At 29.2% G+C, this 11,010-nt stretch overlaps 1 long non-coding RNA gene across 1 annotated transcript; it reads left to right on the plus strand.

Moving 5' to 3' along the window:
• The first annotated feature begins 428 nt into the window (after positions 1-428).
• On the plus strand, positions 429-3,225 carry LOC107842327. The gene is made up of 2 exons (XR_007045192.1): positions 429-2,357; positions 2,618-3,225. It is a non-coding gene; the product is annotated as an uncharacterized LOC107842327 (long non-coding RNA).
• The last annotated feature ends 7,785 nt before the right edge of the window (positions 3,226-11,010 follow it).

An 11,010-nucleotide genomic window follows, 5' to 3' on the forward strand; every position in this document is an offset into this window, starting at 1 on the left:
GGTTTATCTTGAAAATTAATTCGAATGGGCAAAGTCTTGATTTAAATATAATTTATTCTCAAAAATAATTTATTTGAAAAAATAAGTGTTTGATTTTATTAAATCAAAAAGCTTAGAATTAAATTGGTTACTAATTCGTATTGAATCGCAATTCAATTTGAGTCAATTTATTAAAATTGGCCACAATTAAAATCAGTTGGCTACAATTGCAATGCAAATGACCATTTAATTTTCAGAATGGCTGAAATTTAAATGAAGGACTTAATCCTAATCAAATAGGCCATTGCCCAAAAATAACCTAATTTACCCATTCCACCAAAACCAGCCGACCCAACCCACTTGCCCAACAACACCAACAGCAACCCAGCCTCCTCAACACCAGCCTAAATCCTCAGCCAGCCCAATAACCCCTTTACCCAACCCACTTTATAACTCCCTTCTCTTTAACACCATACAACACCAAACTTCAACCAACCGTAAAACAAAGATAATATTAGCACCAGCAGCCAAACCAGAACAACCCAGCTTCAACTCCACAATTTCAATCAACAACGATTTCAACTCGACAACTCGCGACCAACCCAACCCGATACCAATTATGACAACCCAACCCAACTGCAAACCCCAGCGACCCACGCATCCAACAATCGATTTGAATTTTAAAAAAATCGATATTCGAATTTGTACGGAATAGTACGAATCCAGCTCATCCAACCTTATCTATTCTTGAATTCAAAATTTTCCTTCCAAAATTCCCTTCGAGAACCACATCCCACATCAACAGATTCTAATTTTGAAACCGTAAAATTCCTATATAAATACTCCCTCAACAGAGTTGAGGAGGTGGGAGGGGAGATAGATACAACGAAGAACCCCAAAGGCAAGGGATTTTTGCTTGAAGAGAATTGATTTCGGTGCCAAGAAATTCGATAAGACTCGTTTGAGCACGAATTTCTAGAAAAAATTCCAATTTCAACTCAGTGGTGGCGAGAATTTTCACTAGCTTGAAGTCCCGGTTCACTGCCCCTAAAAAGGTAAACTGTCCATCCTTTTCCTTTTCTTTCTCGTGTGATTATGTCTCTTCGAATTTATGATAGTTGTATTTAGTTTTTCATTTTCTGGTGGGATTATGTATTGTAGAAAGCCTCGATGGAAGTAGAATTTACGTGTAATAGTTATTGTTATATCGTCTGCTGAATCAATATTCATGTCGTAGTTGTTCGTCTTACTGTTTAGTTTCATGATTCTTATTCTTCTCATAAAGGCCTAGTATTTTTCCGTTTTTGTTTTGTTTGATGATCCATTTACACAGTAGTGAAGCTGTGGGTATAGACTATAGCATCTTCAATTCGTCATAAAATGAAAAACTGAAATTGGTTGGGTTTTTTTCAAAATTTTCATGCTTAAGAGTTCGAATTCACTGCATGATCACTATTTTGTTGTATAAACAACTCTTGTATTAAAACCAAAACCTACATGAATATCTTTGGTTCAATTTGGAAGAGATTACTGTCAGGCGTTTTACTTATTTTTGTCAGATTACTTCATTTGTTATGCTTTTAAGTTTGTGTATAGTTGAACTATTAGAAAGGATCTAACCTTCTTGTGTCAAATTTTGCTAAGTAAATGAGTGTTTGTCTCGTTGCAATTAGAAGTCTCATTTATTATATAGATAAATGAAAAGTTCTCTTGTAGCTGAATTAAGCATGTACTCACATGTATTCATTTAAGATATCATTTTCTTTATCCTTTTAGTTAGTTTGGGTCGCTCTTTCTAATTCAATACTGATCTTTATCATTATTTATTGTGCATGAATTGTTCGAGTCTCATTTTGCCCCTCCGGCATTTTTTTTGGGACCAAGTCCCTTCCTTATCTAGTCAAACCCTCCTCAAAGGTCAAAAATGGATTAAATACCCATATGCTTAAATTACTCCATTAAATACCTATAATTTAGTAGTATATGAATTAATATAGTAACTGAAATTTAAATTTCAAAAAAACTTTTAAACATTACTGTTAATTTTCATAACTATTGATATATGTTCTTGAGAATAAAAAAGTCGACTTCTTTCTTGATTTCTGAAAAAAAGAAGATGAACATCCCCATATTATTGGGTCATTTCGGTGTCTGGGAATCGAAAATCAGTTATAAATCATACGAAAGTAATGTCATTATTGTTTCTGAAAGTATTAACTTTCTGAAATTGATTGCTGCGATCGCCATGGAATTGGATCTCGACGAAGTACGCAAAAAATTGAAGTGATTAAATCGAGTTTGAAAGAGAAACAGGGGTTGTACTTTGTATCGAAGGTAGTGAATATGATTCGATTGCGTCAACGGTCGTTGTAACAAAGGTATGACATATAAGTGTTGTCTTTATTTGTTGATAGTTTAACGTATGGTAATATGCTATCAGACGTTTTGGAAAAGTTCATGTTTTGAAGTTGGGTTCTGGGGAATTTAATCATAAAATTTCAAATGTATAACATATGATTATACATTCGCTCAAATGTATAATAAAACTGTGTCAGACCCAAATTTTTCATTTTTACTGAAATTATGATTTTTAGAACTTTTGGATAATACAATGACTCAGTGTAAAAATTTGATGCAGATATGTACTGCACTGTCGTAACATAAACTGCAAATGGGTGTTGAAGGCGTCTTGTATGAATCATTCGAAAATATTTTTGATAAAAAGATTTGACTCAAGGCACACTTGCAGTCTTAGCGATGGAGTTGTTGAATAATTTAGTTGCGGCAACAGATTTTGTGAGTGAATTTACAACATCAAAATTAATTAATCACAAGAGAATACACACACCAGTGAACATAATTGAAGAGATGAAGGTTGTTTACGGAGTTGATATTAACTATATGAAAGTTTGACGCGCAAAAGAAAAGGCGATTGTGATCCTTAGAGGTGGACCAATAGATGGATATCGAAAAATGCCCTGTTATATTTGTATGCTGAACCAAATATATTCGGAATCGCACATTCGGATGCATAAGACATTATATAACGAGTTAAATACTTGTTTATTGCGTTACATCCCATGATAAGGGTTTTGAATTTTGTCGACCTGTCGTGGGTGTGTATATACTATGTAATTTGGCAACTATTATAATAAATAGTTGTTAAAACGTAATGTGCATTACACAATTATACATTAAACTTCCATATATAAGTAATGCATGATATACTATTGTACTTTATTATCATGCATGATGTTTTACTGACAACAATGACTTTTAACTGACCACATGTATTATTTTTTAGAGTTAATACATAAAAATGACCCTAAAATTGACACCAAATTATAACTTTGACCTTAAATTTTGATAGTGCACAATTAGGAACTGTAACTATTCAAAACCTAAACAAATATGACCTCCGATTTTGCAACTCCATGCGTGAGTCTCACTCGCGCCTACGTAAAAAAGTAATCCAATCACACTGTGTCATGTCGTTCATGTCGTTAAAAGGGCTGACTTGGAGAGAGGTCATATTTGTGCAGTTTTGAATAGTTAAAGGTCATATTTGTGCACTGTCAAAGTTTTATTTTTTGTTTTAAATCGACGTTGTTTATATTATTATTATTATTATTATTATTATTATTATTATTATTATTATTATTATTATTATTATTATTATTATTATTATTATTATTTATTTCTATAGCAGAAACACCAAGTATTTTTTTAATTAAAAAAAAACAGTCATTAGCAGGGATCGAATCTGCACAGTAGGCTGAAGGAAGCGCCCAAGAAAAGCAAATAACACCACTGGGCTATCTAAGTGTCTTGTTTCATGTGGTTCAACATTAATATATGTATATAAATATACATTTTTCATCTTATATATATACAACGTAATTTTTTTACCGAGGGGGGTCGGGTGAATCCCATGGCAACCACGTAGGTCCGCCCCTCGTTAATTTAATAATGTTTTAATAACGTTAATTTAATAACATTTTAATTATGTTAATTTGATATACTACTACTACTATCCTTAATAACATTAATTTAATAATGTTTTATTAAAACTATAATTTTTTTATTATTAGTATAGTTTCATCTTTAATTTAATATTTAGATAAATAATATTTAGATATATTATTCCGCTCGATTTTTTCATATGAGGTTAATCCGCCTAATTAATAAATCTTCAATATTGCTCTTTTTTCGCAACGACAAAAGAAATTAGATGTCATTTTCATCTTTGAGCCGAAAATAATGAAAAAATAATAGTGAAGAGTCATTTAAAGGTCATATTTGTGCAGTTTTGAATAGTTAAAGGTCATATTTGTGCACTATCAAAGTTTAAGGTCATATTTATGTATTATGCCCTTAGATTTTAATTTGAACGCGCCCAGTTTTGCGTGTTGAAAACGCGTTTTGCCATGTAGGATTGGAGGTCATATTTGTGCAATTTTGAATAGTTAAAGGTCATATTTGTGCACTGTCAAAGTTTAAGGTCAAAGTTATAATTTGACGTCAAGTTTAGGATCATTTTTATGTATTAACTCTATTTTTCATTTAAACAACATAAGAAATGGCAGACTTATGTAACATAATTCGTGAAAATTTAAGTTGCCTTTTTCATTTTGTATATCATTTTGTATATGATACATAACATAATATGTGTATGGTTATAGATTATACTTTCGTGTAAGTGTATGATACATTCACAAAGTATTTAATATAAAAAATACATTAAAAGTATGTTATTAATATATGATATAGTGTTATAGTTTTTAAATATGTATGACGTTAAATATTTTCTTTATTTTCTATTTAAATATGTATGACGTTAAATATTTTCTTTATTTTCCATTAAGTCATGAACGTTTAATAACATGTATGATGTTATGTAATATATAAGTTTTAACGTATGAGACATTTGTTCAATGTATTATTAACTTATAACATAATTTACCTACTGCTAAAAATTCAATATGTTGATATACAATAACACATTATTTTATAATTTAATTTTATACGTTATATATAATAAAATGTAAGGCAAACTCAATAACTACCAAACTTTATTAGTAACATTACAATATAGTGTAAGTAATTGCAAAACATTTCTTCAGAAGATATGTATGTATAATAAAAGTAAAGACATTCATAAAATGTGAATTAACATCCAAAAAGTAACATTGTAACGGTTTAACATCAAAAAATTAGTTGTTTCAATGACGACTATTATAAAAAAAATTCTACTCTAAAGTAACAAGTGCACTTTCATCAATTGTTTGGAGATAACTATTCCTCGGCCGAGGAGGATCCTCATTATCACTCTTGTACCCATCTTTTGTCTTTGTCACTCCATAATGCCATAGTAATGAAGCATAGTGTGCACATTGAATTCCAGCATCAAAATCACATGAATGGACTTGCTGCCCTTCACTTAATATTTCTGCATAAGCAGGCACAAAAATTCCCCAGTCCCTGATTTAAAGAACAAACGATGAAGTAACATTCGTTCAATAATTATAACACCGTTATACATGTAAAAAATAAAATAAAATTTATTTAAACGGTTCAATCGGTATTTCATGTCCTGAAAAAATAAAATTAGGCCCTAATTACACAAAAGTTACACATGTGTAATGATAACTTATACATTTAAAAAATAAATCAGACCATAATTAAACAACAGTTAAACATGTATGAGGGTAACTTATGCATTTGAATAATAAACTGCAGTAATGAATAATGTCATAATACACAATTTTACCTTAAATATGTATGACCTATAAGCTTGTTAGATTGTATAATCTCACCTTCCAAAATAAGTAATGTATAATGAATGATATATTATAACTTATACATTATAATGTAACATTCTATAAAGTATAATATCACACTATTAAGTGCAAAATTTTGGCTAAAGTAAGAATGTATAATGTCACTTTATACAATATTAAAAAGTGCAAAACTTTGGCCAAAGTAAGAATGTATAATGTCACCTTATACAATATTCAAACATTCACAACGTATAATTCCACTTATTACAATAATTGCCTCTTTTATGTATATCTTCTTATTGTATAATATAATTGAATATATTGTATAATATAATTGAATATAAAGCAGAAGACTAATGTTATACGTTAGTCTGATAAATAAAGTAATGTATAATCAAATAATATAAATGTATAATATCAAAAATGCCAGGAACAAAACCAACGAAAACATTTTGTTCTTGAGCATCTAACTGACTAAGTCCTAAACTAAAATTAGGACGAGAATCCATTACTAAATTTATACTATATTGATTAAGCAATCGCAACTATAAATAAGAAATTCAAAGATCTGACTTGTATTATATGAAAAAAACGAAAAAAATCAACTAACAAATTAGAATGGGGTTGCAAAATAAGCTACTTTCATAAAAATCAGCATGCAACCAAACAAGAATTCGAATAAGAACTAACAACTTTAAAACAAAAAATACAAAGATCTAACTTTTACTAATTAAAAAAAATGATATTATTGAACTATCACACTGAAATGGATTTGCAAAAACAATTAATTTCATAAAAAATAAACATGCAACCAAAAATCAAACCAGGTTGTGATTTGGTAAAGTTGAAAAAAAAAAAACTAAAAATTAGTGAATAAAATCAATAAGTTCAATAAATGTTTGATAACTTACAAATTGGTAACCAGTTGGTTTTGTTCTTGATTCTTTTGATTATGAAAAATCCAATTTCGTAAAGAACCGTTCGAAGAACCGAAACGATCCAGTAACAATGAAGAAATTGAGGGAAGTTGCCGGTTCAAGTTCAAACAAGAAAGCTCCAAAATCATCAAGTGAGAAAAAGGTTGATGATTCTGGACGACGACGTCTGCCGAAGGTTTAGTTCTCATTAAAATATGTATTAGTAGCACTATTCTATGTATATGATTTTATTATACAGTTGTTAAGATTATATAGTGAATTATAAGGTGTTCGTATACATGTGAAACAGTATTAGATTATATTTATTACTTGTATAAGGTTTACACATGCATATGAAACTGTTGTATGAGGTTGTCTTTTATTTGTTTTGGAGGTATGATTCTATGTATAAAATTTCATTATACATGTATTAATACTATATTATTAATTGTACAAGGTTTACACAAACATGTTTAATAATGTACTAAAATTTAGTAACCTTATACATGAAATTATATTGTATGAAGATATCGTAACATTGAATTGGTTGATCCATACAAATGCATCACTGCATGTATATTAATTACTATAGCATAAAACGATACAATGATAGCTGCAAAAGAAAATTTTCTCACAAAAATACTGTACGATGATATAGATATCATGTCAAAATATTTCATCATACATAAGTCTATATGTATGATGAGTCATTATACATTAGTCTACCAGATTTTTACACATTTATAAATGTATAGGAACAATCAATACAATAGTAATTACATTAACCGCAGTAACACATTAAAAAATGAACTTCTTTAAAATCTATAACAATCAAATTTTTCATATTTATTCAACGTATAATATAATACAATACATATCAGAAAAAATAGCAAAACTTAACGACTATAATACGACAACTGCAATTTCTATTAAAATATGTATTAGCAGCGCTATTCTATGTTCATATTGATTTTTTTAGGACTGAAGAAAGCAGTAGAAGATGAGTTTTTTTTGTCATTGAACGCAATTTAACAAAGAAGAAAATTTAATATGATGTTTAACATATTTTTTAAATTTAAATTTCAATTATTATATTTAATAATACACCACTAAATATGGAGTAATTAATGACGTGAATTAAGGAACAGATTGATATTATCAGATTTATTTTTCCTTAAATATAGCCTAATCAGCTTTATCATATATTCCAGCAATGTATGAGGGTTGATCAGATGTATGAGTATCTTTCTCAAAATAGGGAGAGAGAAAGGCTGAAGGGATTTTATGTAATTACTTTCACTTACTAAGGGATTTATGTAGTTTATACTTTCTTCATTTATTACCATGTAATTGATATTTGATCATTTATTTGTAATTTCATTTAATTTATATAGATGAATCCTTAGGGAGTAAGTTTATGATTAAATTGTTTTATTTTGGTCATTCTTTTAATTCGCTCTCTATTAGGCAAACTTAAACTCGTAGAATAACTTGGATAATTTTTCATTCCTTCATAGTTACTAACGGCTTAAAATCCATGTTTAAGATGTTGGGTTAACTATTTAACTCAAAGTCTGAATTTGGATAAAATTGTTAATGTTAGAGTTATTTTGAAACTTTGATGATTAGTTTATTTTATTACTTAGAATAAATAAATGAATTAATATCAAATAAATTTTATTGATTTGAAATAACATTTTTAAATAAATTCAAGATTTTTTGAAAATAAAATTTTCTCAAGTTTTCTTAAAGAATTTTCAAAATTAGCCAAATAAGTTTAATTCGTTGGGAATCACACTTTGTGGATTTTTGAAGGTGCCTAACACCTTCTTTAAAATTTACTTGAACCCTTACCTAGACTCTGGCTATTTTTAAAAGATTTTTCTTTTAAAATTACTTTTTTAAGAGGTTTCTTAATTTTTCTAAAATTAAGTGGCGACTCTAATTTTTTAAAAAAATAAATCAAATAGACTTCTTTTATTTTCGTCACGAATTTATGAAATGTTTTTGAATTTTTAAAATGTATCGTAACATTGATATACTTACATCACATGCTAGATAGGGTCACATACGGCAATATTGAATGAATAGATTGACAAAGAAAGGACATCTAGGTTCTTTTTCCAAAATTGATATACCAACTTGTGAAAATTATCTTACCAAAAAGATTAAACATAAACCATTTGGGAAGGTTAAAAGAGCTAAAATCCCACTACAATTAATCCATTCTGATATTTGTGGTTCAATGAATGTGAAGTCAAGGTCTGATGCTTTATATTTTATTACATGTATTGACAATTTCATGCGCTTTAGTTATGTCTATTTGATCTCTCATAAATTTGAAGCACTTGAATGCTTCTAAAGATATATCAATGTAGTTGTTAATCAATTAGATAAAAGTATAAAGGCTTTAAGAACAAGTAAAGACCGTAAATATTTGTCAAAATAATTTGAAGAATTGAGTATTGAAAAAGGCATTATCAGACAATTAACTACTACTTATATACCTCACCAAAATGGTGTAGCTGAAAGAAGAAATAGAATTTTGTTGGATATGACAAGGTCCATGATGGCACGGATAAATTTATCAATCTTTTTCTGGGGGGATGAATTATTAACTGCAGCCTACATATTGAATAAAGTGTCTTCTAAATCAGTATCTTCTACTCCATATAAATTATGGATCGATAATAAATCAAACTTTAATGATCTACGACCTTGGAGTTGTGCTGCATATATTAAAGATCATTTTGGTGAGTTTAGTAAATTAAGTCCAAAAGAAAAAAATGTATCTTTATAAGATACTCAAAACACTTCAAAGGATATGTGTACATTGGTGAATTGAAAAATGAAAGTACTATTGAGATTGAATCACGAGATATCACATTCCTGAAAAATAATTTTTTCAAAAATCGTGTAATAAAGGAAAATAAGCCTCTTTATGAAATATTGAATTCAGATTATCAAATAATATTGTATGATATGCTTGATAATTCAATAGATCAAGAAATGATTCTTGGTCCAAGTGGGAGTTATGAATCCCAAAATTTTATTGAGGAATCTGAACGTCAGTTATGTAAGAGTACCAGAAAAGATGTACCGAAATGATCTTATGAGATTGAGAATTTTATTGTCTTGGTATCTCCTACAGAATTGGATGAACCTAATTCTGTGACTGAGGTTTTATAGAGCCTTGAAAAAGATTAATGGATAAAAGCGGCGAAAGAAGAATTAAAGTCCATGAAAACCAATTAAGTTAGGGATCTAGTTGACCTTCCTTCTGAGCGTAGAGCTATTGGGAACAAATAGATTCTCAAAGTTAAATGCAAATCAGATGGTTCAATAGAAAGGCACAAAGAACGATTGGTGGCAAAAGGTTTTTACTCAAGAAGCTGGAAAATATTATGAGGAAACTTTTTCATCAGTTGTGAAATTTACCTCAATTCAATTACTTTTGGATATTATTGCACATTTAAATTTAGAATTACACCACATGAACATGAAAACCTTTTATCTCAATAGAGAACTAAACAAGAAAATCTACATGGAACACCTGGAGATTTTGTTGTTAAACGCCAAGAAAAGAAGGTTTGTAAATTAACTAAATCAGTATATAGCCTAAAATAGTCTTCAAGGCAGCAGTACCTGAGATTTCATAAGGAAGTGATTTCATTTGATTTCACCATGATCAATGAAGATCATGGCATCTATGTGAAAAATTTCAATAGAATATTTATGATTCTTTCACTTTACGTGGATGATATTTTACTAGCCGAAAATAATTTGGACCATGTAAAAACTATTAAGTCGTGGCTTTCAAAGTCATTTGACATAAAGGATATCAGTGAAGCAGACTATATATTGGGTGTTAAAATTCAAAGAGGTCGTTCCAAAAATATTTTGAGTCTATCTCAAAAAACATACCTAATGAAAATTTTGAAATGTTATTAAATGAATAGTTGCAAATGCATGAATATTCTTATAGCAATCGATGAAACTTTAAGCCTTCAAATGTATTCAAAGACTGAAAAAGAAAAGAAAGACATGTTTTGATTAATATTCTAGTGCAATTGTGAGTTTGATGTATGCTATGATGTGTACTCACCTAGACATCTGTTATGTCGTAGGTATGGTTAGAAGGTATAATCCAAATCCAAAGAGATCATTGGAAAGTAGTAAAGGGAATTTGTCATGACCCTAACCGGAGCCCTGGCCGTGACGCATTCCAAACCATAAAGGCCTGAAATACCCCTATATGTCTGATAATCATGCACATAATTAATGACAAAAGAAATGCGGAAGATACACAATATAACGGAAACATGGTCAAGAAT

This window comes from Capsicum annuum, chromosome 9 (genome assembly GCF_002878395.1).
Source record: "Capsicum annuum cultivar UCD-10X-F1 chromosome 9, UCD10Xv1.1, whole genome shotgun sequence".
Classification (NCBI taxonomy): domain Eukaryota; kingdom Viridiplantae; phylum Streptophyta; class Magnoliopsida; order Solanales; family Solanaceae; genus Capsicum; species Capsicum annuum.